The sequence below is a fragment of the Phacochoerus africanus genome, chromosome 8, assembly GCF_016906955.1.
Source record: "Phacochoerus africanus isolate WHEZ1 chromosome 8, ROS_Pafr_v1, whole genome shotgun sequence".
NCBI classification, from domain to species: domain Eukaryota; kingdom Metazoa; phylum Chordata; class Mammalia; order Artiodactyla; family Suidae; genus Phacochoerus; species Phacochoerus africanus.
In genome coordinates, this window is record NC_062551.1 from 99,568,480 (window position 1) to 99,589,377 (window position 20,898).

At 45.6% G+C, this 20,898-nt stretch overlaps 1 protein-coding gene and 1 non-coding gene across 7 annotated transcripts in view; both read right to left on the reverse strand.

Moving 5' to 3' along the window:
• PTPRM (protein tyrosine phosphatase receptor type M) overlaps positions 1–20,898 on the reverse strand; it is a 749,971-nt gene that overhangs the window by 638,747 nt on the left and 90,326 nt on the right. The window lies entirely within an intron of this gene.
• On the reverse strand, positions 17,210–17,318 carry LOC125134710 (U6 spliceosomal RNA). Its single transcript, XR_007136724.1, has one exon. It is a non-coding gene; the product is annotated as a U6 spliceosomal RNA (small nuclear RNA).

Consider the following 20,898-nt stretch of genomic DNA (forward strand, 5'->3'; position numbering starts at 1 on the left):
TGATCTAACCTCTTGAACCCTGAGAGGGCTGTCTGGGGCTGGTGACAAAAGGGGAAGTCACAGCTATTGGCCAGGGTGAGCCACAGCTGGCCCTGAAGTCAGAGGAGCATGAGAAGGAAGGCGGATAGCCCTAGAGAACACCCCTGCCCAACACCAGCCAGGAAATAGGGACCTCAGACCAGAGCGCAGGCAACTGGATTCGCCAGCAACACGAATGAGTCTGGAAGTGACTTTCTTCCCCGGAGCCTCCAGACCGCACTCAGCCAGGGGACACCCCGATTTCCCACCTGGGGAGCGGGGCACCCTGATTTACACCTGGTGATGCCCTGGGTGCAGCCAACCAGCCCAGTTGAGAAGTGCCCGAGGTATTCACCTGCTGAGTCTGTGGTTGCTAGGCAACCAGAGAACGTGACTACATCCCTCCATCAGGAACCTCTGGGTCAGTCAACTTCTCACCCAGCACTTCTAGGTCTCCTCCAGTGTAAAAGAAGCATTTCTGAGAAATCAGTCTCTGAGTTCCTCTGCCAACCTCTGCCCATCATGACCCTCTAGCTGTCACTAAAGGGGAAGAGACAAGGGGAGGGATGGCAACACTTAATGAGTGATGCTTCCATGTCCAGGATGTCACAGGGGCATCCTGGTCACAGAGGGGGCATCCTTGTTTCACAGAAGGAGAAACTAAGCTCCCAGATGTTAGGTTACATAGGAGCTCAGGGCCCCACAGCAGCAGATGAAAGCAAACCAGAAACAAGCTCTTCTCAAAATTGGGTTTTTGCTCTTAAATTGATCTTGAATAGCACACACCTGGAAACTACTGCAGGACATGAAGCCACAAGGGACGCTGAAGAAATCCAAAGAGTAGCCCTCAGTCTCAGGGTCCGGTGACCAGCACAACTCTCACCTCACAGTGCATGAGACAGAGGGAAGAGATAGCTTTACAGCACTATCTAAGATGAAAAACCCTGAACAACTTTCCCTAAGCCCACAAGCAAATGATTTGTGAACCTAAAAATGTGTAATTTCTTTTACATAAATAATGCCTAATTTTACACTACATTTTAAAACTAACTTGAAGTCCCATGTTTCATCAACCCTACAATTACACCACAATGGGTCTCTTTTGTTGTTTGCTTTTTGGCGTCTCTAACAAATAGAGCTGTTGAAATACTTTCTGCTGGAAAATGCAAACCAAGGAGACACTGTACCAATCATAGAATCGTCCCACATCCTGGAAAAGCTAAAATAAATCAGAGAGCACTTAATAAAAGTCAGAGAGCAGCATGGAGTAAAATTTAAGCTGCTACAGACTTTTTCATTATTTTTTTCAAGAAAATTTATAATCTTGATGACACAGAACTCAGAGCCAAATGATTATACAAGTGCCAGTTAGTATGTTTTGTAAGGCTGCTTTCTCGATCAAGATGTTTCATATATCTTTGAGACATTCCCTCAAAATAGCCCTATTTGGCGGTTCCCGCTGTGGTGCAATGGGTTAAGGATCTGGCATTGTCTCTGCAGCTTGGGTCACTGCTGAGGCTCAGGTTCAATCCCTGGCTTGGTGCAGTGGGTTAAAGATCCGGCATTGCTGAACTGTGACAGAAGTTGCAACTGCAGCTTGGATTTGATCCCAGGCCCGAGGGTGTGGCCAAAACCAGAACAAAACAAAAACAAAAAAACAGCAGGAGATACCCTTCAGCCAGAATTTTTAAATACAAGGACCTTATTTATAAAACAGAAACAGAGTCACAGACCTAAAAAACAAACTTACAGTTACCAAAGAGGAAGGAGGGAAAGGGATAAATTAGGAGTTTGAAATTAACAGATACATAGTACTATGTATAAAATATATTGTACAGCACAGGGAACTATACTCAATATCTTGTAATAACCTATAATGGAAAAGAATCTAAAAAAGAATATATATGTGTATGTGCGTGCGTGTGTGTATGTATATACACACATGTACTTATACACACACACATATATAACACATATAACACACACATGCATCTGAATCACTTTGCTGTATACCCGGAACAACATTATAAACCAACTATATTTCAATTAAAATTTTTTAAAAAACACTAGGCAAATGATCTAGTCCAGTGATTGGCAAGACTGACGAGTAAGCCAAATCCAGCTTCCACCTGTTTTTTTTAAAATGAAGGTTCACTGACAACAAAAACCAATGCAAGTGAACCAGGATAAGGCTAAAAGCCTATGGGTTACAAACTGGGACTCAAGAATCTGGGCAAACTGAATTGGAATCCCAGCTCTGGCACTTTATCAGCTGGGAGGCCCTGAGAAGGAACGATACCCAATGTGCTTCCTCTTCTAGAAAGTGGAGATGGTAAGAGGATGGGCACTGTAGGTGTCTAAGGTAAGGTGAGCACTTAGACGGGGCTCCCTAGGTGGGAGGTACAGTTGTAAGTATCAGTTCCAGAATGTTCTGCTCTGTTGGGTTTACCAGCTCTCCTCTGCAGTCACTATCCTCGGGGAGCAACCAGGAGAGACTTCTGGGGACTTCTCTAGGGTCCCCCATCCCTACATCCACCCAATCAGACCACAAATAGACTCATCTCCAGCCACAGGTAGGAGAGGACTGCATCTTTAGTACACACATGAAAACTCAAAATGAGTGTAAAATAAACGTAAAAACATCAGAATTGTTACACAAGGAAAAGTAAGCAAGACCCAAGTAGGTGATGTGGCTGGCAAGGCAGCTGCAGCTATCTGTAAGGCAGTGCCAATCAGCAACAGTTACTAGTTAAACCAGCAATGTGCTTGGGAACCATTTCTGAAGGCAAATGAACACTCTTTTTAGAAATACAACACTATTTTAATCCCAAAACGCAGGAAGCTAACAGAGTATAGAGCAGAGATGCATGGTCAAACTGATGCTAAAAACAAAATCAGAGAGAACCTGATGGCACTTGACAAGAGGCTCCTCTTGCCCCCTAACCAACAAAATTGCAAGTTTGTTCACTAAGAAAAACTACATTTAGCCAAGTCTTTAAAAATGTGTGTTTTGTAGGCAGACCTACTTTCTAGCTATGTTTAACTTGGCAAGCTACTTTAAACACCTCTAAATCTCAATTTCTTCAACACCTAAATGGATCATAGGAGTACCTTCTCATAGTTGTGAGGATTAAGTAACAGACAACATTTAATGAGAAGGGCTCATTAAGTTTATCTATTATTATTATTATTACTATTATTAAGGTAATTCTGAGACTTACATTAAAAAACAACAACAAAAAAAAAAAACGAATGGAGTTCCCATTGTGTCTCAGCGTAAATGAATTTGACTAGCATCCGTGAGGATGCAGGTTCGATTCCTGGCCTCACTCAATGGGTTAAGGATCTGGCATTGCTGTGGCTGTGGTGTAGGTTGCAGATGTGGCTCAGATCCAGTGTTGCTGTGGCTGTGGTGTAGGCCATCAGCTACAGCTCTGTTTCAACCCCTCGCCTGGGAACCACCATATGCCATGGATGGGACCCTAAAAAGACAAAAATAAAAATAATAAAAATAAAAATAAAAAATAACTAATTACGAAGTGGGGGGAAATAACCTGAAAATGAAATACTTCTTTTCTACACGTGTTACCCTAAGAAAAGGAAGGGTTTGTAAAGCACAGTGGCCAGTCTTTCCTCTGAGCTCAGGACGACCTCTGGACCCAATTCACCCACATTTTCCCTCCACTCCATCAAACTTTCCGTGCTGGACTCCAAGCCACAAAGCTGTTGACACCCTCTAGAGAACAAGGGAAGGGGTCACCTCCCAGGGCCAGGCTGGCAGGTCCACTAGGAGCCCCGTCACAGGCTAAAGCAGCCACCCAGGGCTGGACTCAAGGGGGGCTTTCCTTAGTGGGTGGAGGAAGAGTGACAGCCCCATGACACATGGTTAGATGAGGTCATGGCCAGCATCAGGTGTGAGGACTGAGAAGGAGACTCCACATTGTTTTCAAAGAGTCCTGATACCACTAAGCTGTAAGGTAACAGGTATCTCTTCAGTTTTCCTATGCAAACAAAGAATGCCCATTTTCTCACACCTCAGTCCCTATCTAGGTGCACTGGGACAGAGGAAATGCATAGCAGTTCTAACATGCAGGGACATTTTTCCTACTTTTACTCAAAAATGTCATCCCTCACACACATGTGGTTCAGGGCAAAACTGCTTTCATCGCTAGCAGACAAAGATACATTGTTATTTTGTGCTAGAACACATCCAGCATCCATCAATCAATGAAGATTTTACACTAAGACCTTTGGAGACAAAAACCTGTACCTGGAATATAGCTCGCTGGGGTAAGCAAGCTGTTGTCTACAGGGTTGTTCCGGTTTAAGGGGGAAAGCAAGCCATTATCCCCAGGCACAGAGCCACCCTCAGCCAAAGGGCACCATTGCCCATGAACCTGCCCCTCCCCATCACATCTGAACCCTTCACCCTGGTAACATTTAGAAGGTAGCAAGCACTTCCACTAAATCATACTTCAATAATGAGTAAACACAGGCAATTGCTAAAGTTAACTATTAAGTTAAAAACTGCATGACATGTTAATAGGTAACAGTCTTCCACGCTGTTTGGTCAATGTTTTCATTTTACAATAAAACTGAGAACAAGTGGAGTTCCTGTCGTGGCGCAGTGGTTAATGAATCCAACTAGGAACCATGAGGTTGCAGGTTCGATCCCTGGCCTTGCTCAGTGGGTTAAGGATTCCGTGTTGCCGTGAGCTGTGGGGTGGGTTGCAGACGTGGCTCAGATCCTGTGTTGCTGTGGCTCTGGCGTAGGCTGGTGGCTACAGCTCTGATTAGACCCCTAACCTGAGAACCTCCATATGCTGGGGAAGCGGCTCAAGAAAAGGCAAAAAGACAAAAAAAAAATTTGAGACCAAGGTACGGAGATTTCCCATATATCCCCTGCCTTCAAATATGCAGAGTCCCCCGTTCACAAAGTCCCCCCATCAGAAGGTACATATGTTACCAGGGAGGAATCTTCATTGACACATCATACTCACCCCAAGTCCAAGTTTACATTACTGCTCCCTCTGGGTGTCATCCATTCACAGTGGGTTAGGACAAATGTACAAAGACATGTCTCCACCATGATAATATCATACGGAAGTGTTTCGCTGCCCTAAAAAGCCCCTGTGTTCTGTCCATTCATCTGTACCCCCTGGAAACCACCATGGTCTTTTCACTGCCTCTACAGTTTTGCCTTTTGCAGGATGCTGACCCTGAACAACACGGGAGGTAAGGGCGCTGATCCTTTGCATTGTCACAAAGCCACATATAATTTGTCATCAGCCCTTCCTGCCCACAGTTCGTCTGTATCTGCAGGTCTGCAACCATGTACTTTTGTATTTACTAAACAGTCCTCACACAGGCGGACCAGTGACCCATGTTGTCCAAACGTCAACTGTAGCCACAATCACCCAGGATGCAGCCTTCTCAGATGGGTTTCTTTCACTGAGTGATGTGCATTTGAAGTTTACCATCCAACCAGGAAACGTCTGAGGTTGAAAAGAGGGTGCTATTCAATATTAGGCTAGAAAACAGGTGCATGTCAAGGAAACACAGACCTATAGTTCACCTACCCACGAACGCTGAGGCAGGGATGGGTAAAAGCACCCCCTTTCCTCATGGTAACCCTTCTGCAGGGGCGGCCATCTCCCTTCATCCACACATCATCCCCTACTTTTGAAGGGACAGTGTCCATGTCCTTCCACACTAGGGTGCCCTATTTGTGACATCCTCTCTCCATCATTCGTCCTGCAAATAAAGGCACGCTGAGCCTTTACCCCTCCGTTCATGTTCATTCCCTCGACTACTACCCAAGTGCCTGCCATTCACTCAGGCACCAGGGAGAAAACGGCGCAGAGCCAGAGACCCTGTCTCTGCGGGGACCACACTCTGCTCGAGGTAGACGGAGACCTCAGAGAAAGAACTCGATGCATCATGGCTGGAGTGGTCCCACGGAGAGCAATAAGGCAGGTTAGGGGCACAGGGGATGTGGGATGAAGTAGCTCCTTCTGGGGGGGTGGGACCATCCCCCCGAGAAGTGGGCATCTCCGCAGAGATTCCAGGAAAGGGAGTGGGGCATTTCAGCAGGACAAAGAGCAGGAAAAGGGCTCCCCAAGAGCAGGGCCCTCAAGAAGTGCTCCCAGGGAGGCAGGGGGCCTGCTAATGTGGGAAGGAATCTTGAGTTTTCCTCCGAGGAGTGAGCCAAGTATACGTGCCAAGAACTCTGCCACATGGTGAGTGGAAACAGAGCAACCTCTGTGTTGATGGAACCGGTGTTGGAGGGGGGCAGCGAGATATTAATCACCCAGAGGGATAAAGGCCTTGGAAGGGAGGCAGCTTTCCACAGCTCCCTGGTAAACTGTGGTCCATCTGCTTCTCTGGCTAAGGACAAGAGGGAAACAGACTCAAGCTCTGGTGGCCTGCCATCCCCCCCAGGGAAAGGCTGAAACGTCTTGCTTTGATGTATCTGCTGCAACACAGAGCCACGAAGCCAGTACTCACTTGTCACTTGGGGTTGCAAACATCCAATACCCCTGCTGAAAAAGCAAAGTAGATCCCTTCCACAATGTGCTTATTCATCTCCAAACAATTCCAAAAGCTCGTGTTCGGAGAAGATTCTGGTGGGGTTTTATAAACTGCAGAGCAAGGGTAATCGCCGGGTGCCTTGAAGCCATTCTAGAAATGGCATAAAGGTTACACGCAACTGCTTTATCGGAATGGACAGAGAAAAGATCTTGCGAGGAAAAGTGAAGGCTGTTTGGAATGAGTAGGCTCTTAAATGTAGTCTGTCTAGAGAGTGTCAATAAAACTGAAGGGAAAAGACAGCTCTTTAAATCCCAAATTAAATTTCCAAAGAGTGTCGGTGGCTGGCCCTAGACTTAGCTTAGGAGTGACTTCAAAGACAAAACTGCACAAAGCGTAGAAAGTTAATATTGTTCAGAGACATCTAAGGGCCTCTCAAAGAACTAAACAGTACCTCTCAAAAATGTCTCATATTCTCAGGACTTAAGAAAAATCATCTCTTTTATATTGTTCTAGCTTTTACATAATCTGCCACAATCAAATGAGTAAAACACTTGTCAGTAAGATCTGTGCAGTTAAATCTTTAGATTTGGGTGGTCTTAACATGTTAATTCTTCACACACATGCTAGGCTATAGTCATCTTCCAGCGGATGGAACATTTGCTCACAAGGGACATGAGCCGACCACCTGGAGATAGGGAATTTTGCGAGGGGTGGGAATGACATTTCAGTTATACGAAAAATCAGTAATACTGATTTTTGCCTACCTATTAATCCTTCAGAGCTGACTTTCACAAGCTAGATACAATATAAGTCAGGCTAAGGGCCAGGGATGAGAAAGAAAATTCACCGTCACCAAAGCAGTGGAAAAAAGAGGGGACTGAGCCCCTACAGTGGAGGGGATCAGCAGTTATCAACCTTTTCTTTCCTTCATGTCAGGGTTCCGGGGTGACCAAGAGGTTATCTGTCTCCTAAAGAGGCTAATCAGGAGACCGAAGAATTTTTCCAACAACTGCAACAATAACTGAGTTCGGTTTTCTCAGAGCCAAGAATGCTATGGAATGGAAATACTGAAAAAGAAAGCCAAGAAAAATGCCTCGGCTTCCCGGAGCTTCTAAAAGCTTAGAACCCAGTTTGAAGAACAAGAGCCAAGTCTCAATGATGTCTTCATCCTCGGATGTCTAGCACGGTGCCACACACAGAGCAATTTCACAATTAAAAAAAAAAAAAAAAAAGCTGCATGAAAAAGTCAAGGCCATCATCCCACCAACCGCCAAAGTTTGTGACATTCCGACAGTCTGCAAGGGTTAGTGTGTGAGGAAGACAGAGGGGGAGGCAGGAAAAAGCAAACCGGGTCAGTGGATCTTCAACAGGTGAAAAGAGATCAGGAAGGGGTTCTGAAAACAAATCCAAACAGGTGATGTGTATTCTGTCCTCCCCACTGGAGTGAAAAGCAGTTGTGACATTAGGAAACTTCCAGAGATGATGGACACACTCTCACGTACACTTGTGTTGTCCTCACAAGGCCTGGGCTCTCAAGCAGTCCTCGTGGATCTCAGCCCTGTGTTCTCCCAGGGTGCCTCCCCCCTGCAACATCGAATGCTGTTTAGTGTTCCCTGAAAATGTCACAGCATCCTCAGCATCGATTACAGCTTCCAGGGAGTTATAGGAGATGTTGTAAATTGCACACTATTGGAGGAAGTTGGTCAAAAGGTACAAACCTGCAGTTGTAAGTGTACAAGATGATGAATAGAATTAAGGCTGCTACCCATCAGAGATGAAAGTTACGAGAGTAAATCCCAAGAGTTCTCATCACAGAGAAGAATACTTTTCCCATTTCGTTAATGTTATATCTATATGAGATGATGGATGTTCACTAAACTTTTTTTTTTTTTTTTTTAGAGCCATACTTGTAGCTTATGGAAGTTCCCAGGCCAGGGATCAAATCCAAGCTGCAGCTTCACCTAAACCACAGCTCACAGCAATGCCGGATCCTTAACCCACTGAGTGAGGCCAAGGATCAAACCCATATCCTCAGAGACAACATCAGGTCCTTACCCTGTTGAGCCACAATGGGAACTCCAAAACAGTGGTTTTAAAACACAACAAGAATGAAGGCCCTAAACTAAAATATAAAGGTCTAATCTAAGGACCCTGTCAATGACATTGCCAAAGAAGAATCAATTTCTATTTGCACTATTTATAAGGCAGGACTATTTTATATTAAAACTGATTTAGTATATGTTTGACTCCAGGTTGATCAGAATTATTTTTCTACATACAGTTTGTGAATACACACAGTTTCAACACTGAATATTACAAGGCCAACACACAAGGGTCTTCACTGCAAGTCACGCACTAGATCTAGAACAAAAGGGTTACTGTAGGGAGACAGCCAGGGCCTTTAGCTATTCCTAGTTGTACTTTTGAATCATTAAAACTAAAAGTCATGTCTTTTTCATTAAACCGAGCAAAATGACAGTGTTTGGCTTCCTGTCTGTGCATCCACAGGAACAGAATGAAGAGCTTACAGATCAAGACAGAATTTTGGATAGCGCATTATTTTTGTTTACTTTTTCTACTCATCGCATGCTGTGTCCAAAATCAGAGACCCTCCCAAGAAGCAACTTCTATTTTTTGCTGGGAGACGGACCACTCCTCTCAGGTGTATTCTGCCTTGTCGCCACTTAAGAGGACAAAAGAACTGCCTCCATAAAATTGTGATCCGGAACTTCCATCTGCCTCCCCGCTGCCTGCCCGTCCTTCTGTTTCTGCTCTGTTGTTCCCTCTCTCCTCTTCTGCCTTCCCATCTTCCTCCCACCCGGCACCCCCAGCTCCAGGCCCCTCACAGAGAAAAACCAGAGCCGCTGCTGGGAATCTCTTCAACCCCCACCTGAGAAACTCACGTGTCCATCTGAAACTGCAACCACCATCACTCCAGCTCTAAGGGAAGAAGGCTCTGGGATTTGGGGTTAATTTTCCCTCCATCTCTGCTTAGGATCAAATGCCCTCCCATCTTCTTGAGACCCTCTTTCAACTTTTACAACTGTGCTTTTCAAATTCTCCTGCCTTTTAGAATCACCCAAGCGGCTTTTAAAAATCCCAGCCCAAACCCAATCCAATACCAATTGCACCTGCACCTCAGTGCGGAGGACCCAGCATTGGTATCCTTTTTTTTTTTTTTTTAATAATCCAGGTGGTTCCAACATGCAGACAAAGCTAAGAACCACGCTCCTCTACCTCACTCTCTCAAAGGGTACTGAAGTATCTACAAGTCAGCCTTTTTCTTAAAAACACTCTCCTCAGTCCCGTGTATCTCTGTAGGTATGTCCATATCTCCTTCATTTCCTGAGAAGATTGCTTAAAAAAATCTGTCTATGCCCTTCTCTATCCCTGACCTTGACTCACTTGCCCAGCAGATCACTGGCAACTTCTGCCCCCCTGTTTCACCTGACCTGCTTTCCCAGCAGCCGTCCATCCATCTGTCTGTGACCCTACTGCTGAGGCCAGCAAATGTCCCCCCCTCCCCGTTGTTCTTGAGTCCTTGTCTACTCAGCAGCCTGTGTCTTCTTAATTCTTTTTTTCTCAGCAGTCTTTTCCCCTAATAAATAGCAAGGCCTTCTACTTATGCATAACCTTTCTTCTTCATCATTAAGGTTTTCTCCTATTATGCCTTGGAGGGTTTTGCTTTTTTGTGTGTGTGTGTCATTTTTGTTCTCTTCCTTTGGAAAAAGAAGCAAAAATGTGACAGTCTTTTGTCTTTCAGCATGTTGTCTTCAAAGAAATCATTTTTAGCTCATCTTCTTCACCTCTTTTATAGGAGTTTCTCAAGTCTGACCTGTATAACTCTGTGTTTTCACCTGGATTTATTATTTGTTGTGGCTTCTCAAGTGACTTTCATCTTTCTGATGGTTTTAGTTCTCTTTTGTCTCTTTACTGAGATTGGAACGGCTCAACTTTTTCCATCCCCTTTCTCTTTTCTTTCGTCATTGTATCATTTCCTGAAACTCTTTTGCAGAAAACGGCCATGAAAGAGAATCAGTCTGAATTTTTCCTTCTGTTTGTAAAACAGCTTCCCTTCTGACGAACATTCTTCCTCTATCTCTGCCCGTGTTCCTTTCTTCTGTACACCTACACCGCCTAACCCAAGGTGTGTTACTACCCACAAGGCATTCATGTTGGAATGGAAACACCCAGTCAGGTTCTGAAGCCAATGAAGGAAGAGTAGCAAGCTCCAAGCTCGGCTTTGATCTCCAACATTCTTTCTACTTCTGTTAAGTCCTCATACCCTAGGAGTATATCACCCTCACGTTTTTGGCCTGACTCTCTTTGGCTTCAGCAAAGAGTCAATGTAAGTTACAGAGAACCCCTCATGTCACAGTTTCTGTGTGGGGAGCTCAGGACCCCTTTTTCTAGCCTCACATTGGCAGTCCCCCCCTTTTAGGATCTTTCACTAGACAGGAGGGTGGCACTGGTCACCATGGTGATGGGGGCAGGCACATAGGTTGGGTAGGAGACTCCATTCACATAGACTTTGCTGTTAATGGGGTCCCTACAGTTAGTTGTTTAGTTCACAACCTGCCCAACTGTACACAGTGGCTCTTCTCTAACACTATTTTTTTCCTTGGGGAGTATTAAAGGCAGAAACATGGGATAAAAATGCCTTGCTCTACCATCTTTAACTAGGTCTTTGTTTAACTTGTAAACAGTCTAAATGAAGGCTAATGAAACTTTCTTCTTAGTAAATCTGACCAAATACAAAAGTCTTACATTGATTAAATTATGAAAACTAACCTTCAAGTTACTATTCTGAATACTGCCAAAAAAACATTCATTTCTAAAGGACACATTTTTATTTTTGATATTCCACTCTGTTACCATATGTACACATCATAAATATGTATATTGTGCTCTACTTATTAACAATCCCCATGAGGAAATGCTCCACCCATTCCAGGAACCATGGATCCCAACACAGGCCAAACGTGTAAATACCCTTTTTTTTAAAATAGGCTCTTGAAAGACATGCTTGGAAAATCATGACTCTTACCAAAGTCATGGATTAACGTTCATTGAACTTAATCCTGAATAAATTCAGGCTGAGCGCTTTAAGTTTCTTCCCCGAGAAATTGCACTTAAGGGTGGACAGTTGATAAACAGACCAACGCCTTCCTCTCTAAACGTGCCCAGATTTTACACACTTCATCGCAGCGTGCTTCTGCACCTGAGCCGCTATAAAATTCTCATCTCATACCCATTTAGGTTTTGAGTCATTGTTTCTTTTTAAAATCAAGAACAAAGAATTAAAACTAAAGCAACCGTATGGACTTTCAAAAGTCTAGCTTTCTCAGAATTCCCTGGTGGCAAAGCAGGTTAAGGATCTGGCATTGTCACTGCTATGGTGCAGGTTCAATCCCTGGCCTGGGAATGTCCATAAGTCAAAGGTGCAGCTAAAAAAAAGTTTAGCTTTTCCTTCCAATCCCACCTCTCAACGTCTTCTCAACGCCCCCCACTCCTGCCCCACCACCGAGCTAATATGACCTCAAGTGCAAAATCATGATCAATTGCCATGGCCTACTGTAGACAATGGTAGATTTCACCGACAAATGAACGCTATTTTTCTCTAAATCCATTTACTTGATTTTGGGAAAATACCTGAGAAATAACCATTGGTATGAATCCTATCTTATGATATCTTCCACTTATACAGTAATGAAATATTCCTCTATTTCATAATGTAAATATGTTCTTCCTAAAAAGACAGTTAAAAAATAAATAAAAATTTCAGATGGGCTATTATTAGATTTGTTTTCTAATTAAACCACTAGGTTGTGAGTACTCAAAAGCTGGAGGTGGGTGGTCAGGAGGCAGGAAAGTGGAGAGGCAGGACAAGGCGGTTCTCAGGACCCAAGCACGGGTCCCGCTAATGAGGCAAGGCAGGAAATGCAACCTGACAAGCAGGCCAAGACCGGGGCAATGTTCCATCAAGTGTTTTTAACTTCAGTTCCACGCAAGTCAACTCGGTTCTGTCCAGAGATGTTACCAGACATTTAGCTGGTCTGTATATAATTATTTGTCTCTATGAACTGGTGGGAGCGGAAAACAGCACAAGGATGGGAAAAGGGTTCCCAGAAGGGAAGGAACTGAAGGATGCAACTCGAGGATTCCCTCCAATATTAAAAATGTTCTCTTTCAACATCCTTAAGCGAAAATTGTTTTAAGGAGAAAGGTGGTCCCCTCTGTTTTGTTCAGAAGGTTAAGAAGAAAAATGCAATGTTCTTTATTCCTGATTTGAAGCGCTCCCTTCTATGTCTTATTTATCACCGGCATCCAAGACCAGCCTAGGAGTCTCAGCCTGTGTTACAAACTCCAAACATCTTTCACAGTCAGTCGAGTTGCCATCAGACATGCATCTTTGGAATCTCATCTTCAGAATGCATCGGGGGTGTTTAGCAGCTAAAACTCCTTGGGAGAGGCCCAAAATATAACCACTTTCTATAAGCTCCAGCTCAGTTTTGAAAAGGTAACAGTCTTGCCATATACAAAAAAGCAACAGTACACGACTTACCTCAGCCCCCTAGAAAGTCACATGGACCAAAACAGAAACCCACATAAGTCGCTGCAAGGATGTTTACACAGATCTCACTCTTCATCTGCTCTGATTCTATGGTTTCCATCTTTGCTACTTGATTCACCAATGACTCAGGTGAACTGTAACTGTCACCACTAACAACCGTGTCCACCTGTCCACCGTCATCTATAAAGACTAACTAAGGTCAACGATGCTACAATATAATTCATACCGAGAATATACTTTGAACCAAAGTAAACTTTCCCTACAAGACAGAATCCACTTTAAAAGAGAATCTCTACAGAGGACACGTTCTATCTTAGAGCAAACCCTGTCTAGCCGTATGTCCAGCCACATGTGACTATTAAACACTTGAGCAATGGCTAGTCCAAACCGACAAGCAAGTATAAAATACACTCCACATTTTGAAAGCTTAGTTTTGTTTTTTGTTTTCTTTGGACACACCTGTAACATGTGGAAGTTCCTGGGCCAGAGATCAAACCTGCACCGCAGGTGCGGCCTGTGCCACAGCTGTGGCAACACCGGATCCTTAACCTGCTGCAAAACAAGGGAACTTCCTGAAAGCTTAGTTGTATTTATTTATTTTTGTGTGTGTCTTTTCTTTTCTTTTTTTTTTTTTTTGCCTTTTCTAGGGCCGCACTGGCGGCATATGGAGGTTCCCAGACTAGGGGTCTAATCGGAGCTGTAGCTGCCGGGGCCTACGCCAGAGCCATAGCAATGAAGGATCTGAGCCATGTCTGCGACCTACACCACAGCTCATAGCAACGCTGGATCCTTAACCCACTGAGCAAGGCCAGGGATCGAACCCTCAACCTCATGGCTCCTAGTCGGATTCATTAACCACTGAGCCATGACAGGAACTCCCTGAAAGCTTAGTTTTAAAAAGTGTAAAATATCTCAGTGATAAATTTTCTACAGATGACAGGTTGAAATGATACTATTTCAAATATTTTGGTTAAACAAAATATATTAAAATATAGAATGAATCTATATTAAAATTTTTAACCTTTTAAAATATAGCTACCAGCAAGTGTGGCGTTATAATTATGGTTCACATTATATTTCTTTTGGACAGTGCTGAAACAGTCTAAGAGGCAATTCAAGTATCCACTAGAGCAAATGAAGGTCTAAAAAAGCATCCATTCTGTCCCTAACTAGTGTCTGTGTGTGTGTGTGTGTGTGTGGTATTTTGCAGGGGTTTAGAAGAGTAAGGCTGCCCATTACGACGGTCTCTGAAACAAAAGATTCAGCCCGTTGCCTTCAGCCTCATCTCTTGACATTTAACTCTTCCCCAAATTGCCTCTGCTTCACTGCTCCCTGCTGTGAAAGTTTCCAAGCAAATGGTGACCCAGTCTCCCAGGAGGCAGGCACACATGTGATGGATCACTTGAGCTATGGCAGCCACTGCTGTTCTAGAAACTGGAATTCAAACACCCATGCAAAGGGGCAGACACCTGCTCATGAAATTCCCTCGGGTTAAACATAAGCAGCACGGCCACCCATGTCAGGCCACCCACTCAACACTCAAGCCCCCTGTGCCACTCTCATCCTATCACCATGATCACCAAACAGAAGACTGGTCACCACGAAGGAGTTACGGGCACGTGCTGAGTGCCAGACCTCAGCCTACGAAAGCCCTCCTCCGCCTCACTGCTTCCCATCGTCCTGCTCTTGCATTCTTAGATTTCTGCGACAACTGGACATGCCTGCTGGTCACGGGCCATTCACAACCTGGTGCTGGGTGCTCTCTAATAAATCTCAGGGGCAGCAGATTTAGCATCTCCATGGAAGAGTTTCAGGACACACATTCATTCATTCATGCAACACACATTTATAGAGTTTCTGCGAGGCTATTCTCAGGCTCCTGGCACACATAGCTGAATGAACCAGACAAAGAGCCCTTGTCTGGGCAAAGAAGGGACATAAAAGAGAGGTGACAGTATTCTTAAAGGTGGGAAACCTCAGCTCAGGACAAATGTAGGGGGGCTGAGATGGAGGGTGCAAGGAGCTGTAGTTACAGGGAGCGGTCAGCCTGAGCATCACTGGAAAGGTGGTGTCTACGCAGACCTCCCAGGGTCCAGGGTGAGGAAGTGAGTGGAACAGGCAGGCATCCAGGATGGATCTGAGTCTAATGACTGGGGATGGCAGTCATTAGCTGGTGAAGGGCTGGGTGAAGGAAGGACCAGACCAGGCAGGACTCAGGGCCATGGTGAGGGCTTGGGTTTTCACTCTGAGATGAGGACCTGCTGGAAGGTGTTAGGCAGAGGATGATTTGCTGTAACACCTGCTTTGAGGGAACCACTGTGCCTATTGTTCTGGACACCCTAGAGGTCAAGGGTAGAAGCAGGGACTATTGAACTATTGAACCAAAATGTGTTAAACACTCTTGCAACTGAACACTACGTGATAACAATGGTGATGAAGAAGAAGTATCATGGTTTCTGACCAGGACTGTGGGAGGTGGGGGATGTGGTGACACCCCCACCGCCATCAGGACACAAAACTGTGTTCCTGGGACTCTGCTTCCTCCAGAGCACATGTGGACACCGCAGCCAGGCTGCAGGCATGCCCGTGCTTCAGTGCCTTACTGCTCCCATCCTGTGCCAAAGGACTGCTTTAATGAGGGTCTGATTTCCCTTCCACGTGAAACAAACTTTCCCCCAAAGCAAACAAGTGACAGCAACAACAGAAAAGGATGAACACAACTGACCCCAAGAATTCCACCCTGACTTCACATTTCATGTGGGTTGCCTTTCGATTGCCTCTAGAGGGAAAACGTGAGCATGTTCAAAAACACTACCCATATAAATAAACATTAATACAGAACTAATTTTTTGAGTTCTCATTTCACTGAATAATTACACCTTTGGGCTAACATGAATAATTTATTAAGTAGCATGCAGTTTCTATGTAGTCTTACAACTTTTCGCCCTCATTATGCAATCATTCCAAGTCATTCCAGCACAAGCCCAGGCAGAAAAGTGACTTTTATGCAAATGTCCTTTTCCTATCCATCTATGGTTAGTTTACTAAGTGTCTCTTTAGGTTAACCAGAGCTATTCGAACATGCTATTTAACAATCTTTTGTCTGAAATATGTTCAATAATTCATTCAAGTCCTAAAATGCCAACCTTCCTTTTATTTGGTTAGATTATGCATCTTTATCCTTGACTCAATTAAGCTTGTAAGGAACATAAAACCATGTATTGCTTTCTGGTTTCTCCATGGTTATCAAAAGTAACTCAAACGTCCACAAGAACCATCCTTATAATATTGGTATCCTCCCAGCAACCCCGATTCGGTGACTTGGGACCAAGGGCCCCAGGAGAGTTCCACGAGTTCCACTTCACATCACAATTGTGTCTCCATGTTAAGCTGCTGTAACACAGCCAACCGGTGATGAAGCACCAACACATGAATCTGTTCTGCAGAGTCTCTCGCAGCAAGGACACCAATTCCAGAGACTTGCGTGGGTCCTCATTGTTCTTGCTTCCTCACTTCTCTGTTGCACGGCTGATCATCTTAAAATGGTAATCCAATTACTACAGCTATTAATTATGCCCGCGATTCATTTGCAATACCTGACACGAAATGGAAATGGTACCGCGAGAGACAATTCGCCGCCTTAATGAAATTCTAACACCTGAAACTCTTTGGCATCATTATCAGTCAAGTAACTGTGCTGACTTTCCTCTCTACTGGGCGTGTGATAGGCATGGTTCTCGGTTTCATTTAGCAAAACTGTGCTTAAATACAAAATAATGAGGATGCCCCTGAACTGTGGCTGGACCTGCAGACCTGCCTCCCCCTTGCCTCCTAGGCCCCCAGAAAATAGAAGCATCAGTTCTTCCTCTTTTTTTAATTTTAATTTGTGATTAAAGTACAGTTGATTTACAACATTGTGCCAATTCCCGCTGTACAGCATAGTGACCCAGTCATACATATATATATACACATTCTTTTTCTCATATTATCTTCCACCATGGTCTATCCCAAGAGACTGGATATAGTTCCCCATGCCGTACTGCCTCATTGCTTATTCATCCTAAGCATAATAGTTTGTATCTACTAAAAAATATGGAATGGGCTTCACGAATTTTCGTGTCAACCTTGAGCAGGGGCCATGCTAATCTTTTCTGTCTTGTTCCAATTTTAGTAAAGGTTCTGCTGATGTGAGCACAGAATCAACAATTTTTCTTAATATAGTCCCACCCACCCTGCCTGGCACCCCGTCCCCTTCCAAAGTCTGACTGTCTTGGAACCTCCGAGCCTTTTGGAAACCACTATGCAGATTGTTTAGATTGGAAAGAGTGAGGGAAAGCATGGTTAATGGCAATGGCCATTTAACCAGATGCTCAGGCCAAAAATCTTGTAGTCACCCTGGACCCCTAACTCAAATCCAACCTGTCACCAAATCCTCCTGGTTCTACCTTGAAAAATACATCCAAAGGCTGATCACACCATCACCTACATTGTTACCACCTGGTCCAAGCAGCTATCGATATTTGCATGGAATATTTCAATAGCTTCCTAATGGTTCACCTGCTTCCGCGTTTGTCCCTGTGCAATCTATTCTAGAAAAAGCAATCACGTGATCTTTTCAAAAAGTAAGCCAGGACACATGGCACCATGCGTCAAAAGCAATGGCTTTCCACGTGCATGACAAAGCCCTACCTGGACCCACAAGACTTGAAATGATTGTCCCTGCTCCTTTCTGAAATCCCCGCTACTTCTTTTCTCCACGCTCACTTTGCCTCTACCTTCCGCGTTCATAATTCACTCTACACAGGCTCTCTCTTCTGCCTAGAACATTCTTTCCTCAGATACCTGCATGGCTCCATCTCCAACTTTCCTCAAACATCAGAGAGGCGCTGCCTGACTTCTAGTCAATGCTGCAAATCCTCACTCCCCTCCTGGCTCCTTTCCTGCCCGTCTCTGCTTGGTTTCCACACCACTTCTCTCCATCTCATTGATGATCTCACTGTGACAGATGATGTTTTCTGCAAATACAGCTCCAACAAAACGTCCGAAGTCAAATTCCTCTGGAACCTCCACATTCATCAGCAGCAGGAATGTGTGTGCTGTCCAGCAGGAATATGGGTGGGCCTTCGTGATGGCCTCCAAAAACAGAGTATGGTAGAAGCGAATCCATGGGATTGTCACCCGAGACAGGAATGTGATGCAGCTTCTGCCTGGCTCTCTCAAGACACCTAGAACGCAGTCACTGTGCTACAAGGAAGACGAAGCCATGGGAAGAGGTCTGTCCTCTCTCCACCCATCTCAGACCAGCCTGAGCTCCCCCAAGGGCCAGCACCAACCTGTTCTCCACAGGGCGAGTCACCTGGAAGCACCCCCTCCAGCCAAGACCCAAGTATGTGGGGCTGATGCCACCTCTCCACACCGCCAGGCCCTGCACTCATGTGGCCTTGCACTTGGGATTAATGCTCTGTGGTCACTGCGCAGTAATCTCCCACAACTTTACCTCTGAGTTTGTATTCTGTATGTGAATCTTGATGAGACAAGGTAACAGGAGCAGGGGACTCAGAGCCTGGGCTCCTTCATGGTCCCTTGTCCCTGGAATAGTCCCCAGCTGCCTGTCCTCCCAGCCCCTGGCTCCCCTGCCCACCGTCGCCCAATGACCACCACCTCCTCTGCTCCAGGCAGGGGTCTGAGTGCAAACACAGGGGTGGATCCTGTGATGGTCTGTGGGGCACAGCGTGGCAGGGGCTGTTTCCACCCTGAGCTGGCAGCCACGACACAAGTGACAAGTGACAGAATGTGAGTGAACCCACCTCTACCCCCACCCAGGCACCAAGCATGTCCAGCATGGAGGGGGCACTGCCTTGAGGGTCACCAGTCCACTGCGGGTGGGGGGCAAAGGTCCCCAGGGAGGGGGAAGACTGGCCCCATTCAGGCGATTTATTAGGAGAACCATATGAGATAAACAGCACAACCTCACGGCCAGGGGGTTTTACTAATCAATCAAATATCAAGTGAGCATGAGCTCTTCATAAGACACTGGGGCTTCCCCTCCCATCACGCTTCACAGTCCTAGCATGTCAGGCTGCTCGTCCCTCCCAGGGACCAAAAAGATGTCTTACAAGGAGGAGCAAGAAATCCTTCAAGATAGAATAAAGGGCCTAAATGCATAATCCCTGATAGGAATGGTGATGCATATGTTGCAAATACAAGGGAAAGGTAATGAACCCAACTCGTATTCATGAGAATGCAGGTTCGATCCTTGGCCTCAGTCAGTGGGTTAAGGATCCTGCATTGCTGTGGCTGTGGTGTAGGTCATAGCTGCAGCTCCGATTCGACCCCTAGCCTGAGAACTTCCATAAGCTGCAGGTGCGGCCCTAAAAAAGCAAAAGCAAACAAGCAAAAAGAGGCCAGCTGATCCAATCTAAGTCGGTAGTGGAAAATCCTGAAACATGTCTGCAGGAACCATTCTGCTACCCCCCTGCTACACTTAGGGAGATATGTTTATGAAAGCAAGCTACCCTTTTAAAGAAAGGAAGTCTGAAAGTTTTAAATAGACTCTTAAGCTTCTGGGGATGATTCCAGAGATAGAGGCAAACAGGGTGAGGCTGCACGGGTGAGTCCACAGACAGGAAGTGCACGGAACGAGCAGCACCCAGCAGGTCCTCCTCCCACAGCGACGAGACTCAACGTCCCCACTGTTCTTTCCCAGGAAAGAGGCTGCCTGATGAGCATGGCAAGCTCCAGCCTTGAGCAGCTCAAAAGAAACACCTTTTTCGTTCCGCCGCTGCCTTTTGAGCAGCAGAGCTTCATGAAAATTTCAGTCTGTCTGGAAGGACGCTCCCCCCACCCCACCACCCACACACACACCAGGCCAGGGTACAATTAAAACCGGAACGTGCCTTTCACAGCTCAGCTCGTGTAAAACCCACTGTGTAATTGGACTAGAACAGAGCCGAGGCGATGGGGAGTGGGGCTTGGCTGTGTATTCTGTCATTCTGCATTACTGCTGCGTAAAGAAGAAAAGATGCAAACAGTTAGTGATGAGCGGGGCGAAGGAGGGAAATAAAAATGTCAGGAGCGAGAGGAACCTGTTAAATGGCACCAAATGCCTGGGCAGGGGGTCTGTCTGCCCATGTGCCGCTTGTCTCCCTCAATCCATCAACAGAAAGGACAAGGCACCTCGGGAGGCACGACTGTCCTCAGGCAGGAGGACCAGGGGCCCGCTGTCTCTGACTGCCTACGGCAATCGCAGGCCTGCCCAAATCTGTCACTTCACGGGCTTCACTGTAATCCGACTGCTGTCAATGGGAAATCCAGAAATAGCCTTGCTTGGGGACGGCCGGCCTTCAAACCTCCCCATGAGCTGGCATCTCTGGGCTCACAGGACAGAGACAGCCACATAAAGCATCTCTTACAGGAGCTGTAAATGGACCGGGATTCAACCGTCTCCTCTCCATCTTTTGTCCAGTTAAGGATCCAAAGTCTTGGAGTTCCCACTGTGGTGCAATGGGATCCTCAGCAGTGTCTCTGTAGCACCAGGACACAGGTTCGATCTCAGGCCTGGCACGGTGGGTTAAAGGAGCCAGCATTGCTGCAGCTGCAGGGTAGGTTGCAATATGTGACTTGGATCTGATCCCTGGACTAGGAGCTCCATGTGCTGCAGGGTGGCTGAAAAAGGAGAAAGAGAAAAACAAAGAAGGAAAGAAGGAAAGAAGGAAGGAAGGGAGGGAGGGAGGGAAGGAAGGAAGGAAGGAAGGAAGGAAGGAAGGAAGGGAGAA